Source organism: Nyctereutes procyonoides, unplaced genomic scaffold (genome assembly GCF_905146905.1).
Source record: "Nyctereutes procyonoides isolate TBG_1078 unplaced genomic scaffold, NYPRO_anot_genome, whole genome shotgun sequence".
Classification (NCBI taxonomy): Eukaryota; Metazoa; Chordata; class Mammalia; order Carnivora; family Canidae; genus Nyctereutes; species Nyctereutes procyonoides.
The window spans coordinates 46,183-50,371 of NW_026575031.1; positions in this window are offsets into that span (position 1 = coordinate 46,183).

Here is a 4,189-nt window from a genome sequence, read left to right on the forward strand (position 1 = left end):
CGAACTGAGCCATCCAGTTAAAATTCATACTTTTTAGGTCAAAAGCATAAATTGTTTTAGACCATTTAAACAGTACAGAAGTACAGACTTTACGAAGTGAAAGCTACATGTTATCTTACTTTTCAGGACTTACTATGTATAATATTTTGTATTCATTCTTAGCGAATGTTTTTATTCAAACACAAAGCTTCATATTAGTTTTACACACTCTCTTGTGTTTCACTTAAAAGTTAAATCTTTCTAGATCTGCAGGGTGTCCGGGTGGCCCAGTGGGTTAAGCATCTGCCTTCAGCTCAGGTCATGATCTTGGGGTCCTGGGATTGAGCCCTGCATTGGGCTCCCTGCTCAGTGGAGAGTCTGCTTCTCCTTCTTGCTCTCCCATCCTTCTGCTCATGCTCTCTCCTTCATTCACTCTCTCTCTCTAATAAATAAAATCTTTAAAAAATCTATCCAGATCTGTATGTATAGAAGTATTTAGTTGATTATAAGAGCTTCATAGTATTCCAATGTCTATATGTACTAAAATGTGATTAATACCTTCTCTATTGATTGACGTGAGTTGACAACATTTGATTATATGTGTACATTTGTGTAGTTATTTGAAAATATATATATATGAACATATAAGCTGAGAATAGCAGATAGATTTGTATGTTTTAAATTCTAATAAATATTATCAATTTACAATCCCTTCATCAATGTCTAAGAGTAACTTTTATATTGAAACTTTGATGATACTGGGAATTCTCTCTCTTTTTTTCTCTGTTGATCAGTAAGACAAAAAGCAATGAAGGTTGATGATGATCACTGATGATGATGAGACTGAACATAATGAATATGTTTATTGGCCAGTCGTATGTGGTGGTATTATCCCTGGTGTTAGTTATCCTTCCCGCTTTCTAAAGTTAGACCTCTTCCTTGTGGAGTTAATGTAGATTTTTCTATCAAATTTAATACTCCGATGACAATATTTTTCCTTCCTTTGAGATGCATTAAATTAAGGCAATTTGTATTAATAAAGGAATTTTTGACATTCGGAAAATAAAGAGAAAAACAGAAAAACACCCAATTTTCCTACTAAGAAAAAAATTATTATTTTTCTTTTTATTGACTTTTCTGTTGGTTGTTATTTTTATTTATTTTATGCAGTTGGGAGCATACTAAATGTGTACATACTAAGTATGTATTTTTTTATGTTCCAGAATATACACATTTTTAAAAATCCATACACTGTGTGTTCAAAATCTTTAGACGGAGTTGATTATAGGTCGTCTGAGATGTCATGTCCACTGCTGTTCACCTCCGTGATTATTCCATTATCCTTTGCTTAATTTTACGGTGTTTTATCTTAGTTGTTGGCTATAACATTCTCTACCCATTGCCCTTGTGGTGGCTTTCCCTAGCACCACCTTTGTAGTGTTTCCTTTTGGCTACAATGCTGCGTCCATGTCCATAACTTTCAGGGTTCCTTGACCACCTGGCCTCACCTCTCAAGTCTACTCTGGACTATAGTGGGATTGGGGTGCTCCCACCTATTTATATTCCATTCCTGCTGTGAAAGCATAGCCCTGCGACATGCAGGAGACTGGGTATGAGGTGGGGTAGCAAAAGGAGGATTGATGACAGAAGAAGGAATGGTTGTTATTAGTGTGGGGCCTGGAGAAAGCTTGGTTTTGAAGTGCAAATGAAGGAACTAATTTATTTCAGGTGAGGAATAAGCATCCATAATTTGGTTTGGTTGTTTAATGATAATGATATAGTTTAGAAAATTATATAAGAAACAAGTTAATATATTAGGTTGTCATCTATAATATTCAAAGTTAACTTTGGAGCTACAGAAAAATTCTATTTTTTATTTTTATTTTTTTAAGATTTATTTATTTATGATAGACATAGAGAGAGAAGCAGAGACACAGGAGGAGGGAGAATCAGGCTCCATGCCGGGAGCCCAATGCGGGACTCGATCCCAGGACTCCAGGATTGAGCCCTGGGCCAAAGGCAGGCGCTAAACCGCTGAGCCACCCAGGGATCCCCCAGAAAAATTCTAAATAGTAGAAAGCATTGTTAAAACGATATAAGGATATTTGTCTTTCTCTGTCTGGTTTGTTTCATTTAACATAATACCCTCTAGGGTCATCCATGTTGTGGCAAATGGCAAGATCCCATTCTTTTCTAATGGCTGAATAGTATTCCTATCTGAATACAGATGAATATATATGATAAAGATGAAGATATATACATTCTATACATTACATATATATAGTTCAAATACAGAAACCAAGAGAGTAACAATTTATTGATAAGCATAAAAGATAAGCGTATTTCTATATTTTTCCTATGCATATAAGTTTTATTTAAAGATTTTATTTATTCATTTATTTGAGAGAGAGAAAGAGAGAGGAGAGAATATTAGTTGGGGGGAGGGACAAAGGGAGAGGGACAAGCAGACTCCCCATGGAGCAGACAACCTCCTGTGGGGCTCCATCCCTGACCTGGAGATCATGACTTGAGCTAAAGGCAGACACTTAACCCACTGAGCCACCCAGGCATTCCATAGACATATAGATTTTTTAAATGGGTTTCCTATTTTTATTTTTTCCCCCTCGGATCTAGGGTTAGGGTCAGGGATTAGGGATTAGGGTAAGGTTTCCAATTCATTTTATTTAATAATCACTTCTTTTTATTCAATGAAAATTATTCATATCTTTTCATGGTATGGACTTCTATTTCAATATACAAAGTTGAATACCTCCTCAAGCGGAATTACTATTTATAATTTAATTCTTTATTATGGATATTTAAAGTTATTTCCAGTATTTTAAAAATAAACATGATGCTGATAGGTAGCCCCTATAGCTTATATTTTAATTCATCTATTACAACATTAAGCAGATTTTCTTGAAATGAGATTCTTGGTCATAAATGAAGGAAAATCAGAATTTAAAAATTAAAAAATTTTGGTATGCATTGTTATTTCAAAGAATTCTGTTGTTTATTTTTATTGAAGTATAGTTGATATACAGTGCTATACTAGTTTCAGATGTACAGTATAGTGATTCACCAGTTCTATACATTACACAGTGCTCACCATAAGTCTAGTTACCATTAGTCACCAAACGTTACTATAATGTTATTGACTCTATTCTCTACGTTGTATTTTCATCCTAATGACTTATTTTATAACAGAAAGATTGTACCTCTTGATCCTCTTCATGTACTTCACCCATCCTGACACCATTAGTAACCATTAGTTTCTTCTCTGTATTTATGAGTCTGTTTCTATTTTTTTAAGTTGTTTGTCTAGCTTTTATGGATTTTACATATAAGTGAAATCATTTGGTGTTTGTCTTTTTCTGTCTTGACTCATTTCACTTAATATAATGCCTTCTATGTTGTCACAAAAAGTAAATCTTATTCTCTATTGAAGCTGAGTAATATTCCATATTCCAGTAATATCCCGTATATTCGTATGTATAGTACACACTGCACACTACATAGTCCAAAGATATTCCGTATACTCCCATATATATACATTATATCTGTATCCATTCATCTATCAATGGAAACTTAGATTGCTTCCATATCTTGTAAATAATGCTGCAGTAAACATAGAAGTGCAGATATCTTTTTGAATAGATGTTTTTATTTTCTTTGGGTAAATACTCAGTACTGGAATCATTAGATCATAGAGTATTTCTATTCTTTAATCCTTTTTTAAAATGTCTCAAAATTACTTTTATTGCTGTATAATATACACAATAAACTTCACTAATTTTTAAATATGCAATTAATGACTTTTGCCAAATATATGCAGTTATGTAACCACAAATGCAATCAATGCATTTAAAATGTAGTTGGTGGCTAATCATTATTTGGAGAAAGTTTAAAGAATAACACAAAATCCATAATTTATAAAGGGAAATGTGGATATATTGAATTTATGTGGTTAAATATGGAAAAATTAAATTCTAAATAGTAGAAGCACTGTTAAAAAATATAAGGATATTTGTCTTTCTCAGTCTGATTTATTTTATTTAACATAATACCCTCTAGAGCCATCCGTGTTGTGGCAAATGGCAAGATCTCATTCTTTCCTAATGGCTGAATAGTGTATATATAATGGCTATCTATCTATCTATCTATCATCTATCTATCATCTATCTCTTCATCTTTATCCATTCTTCTATTG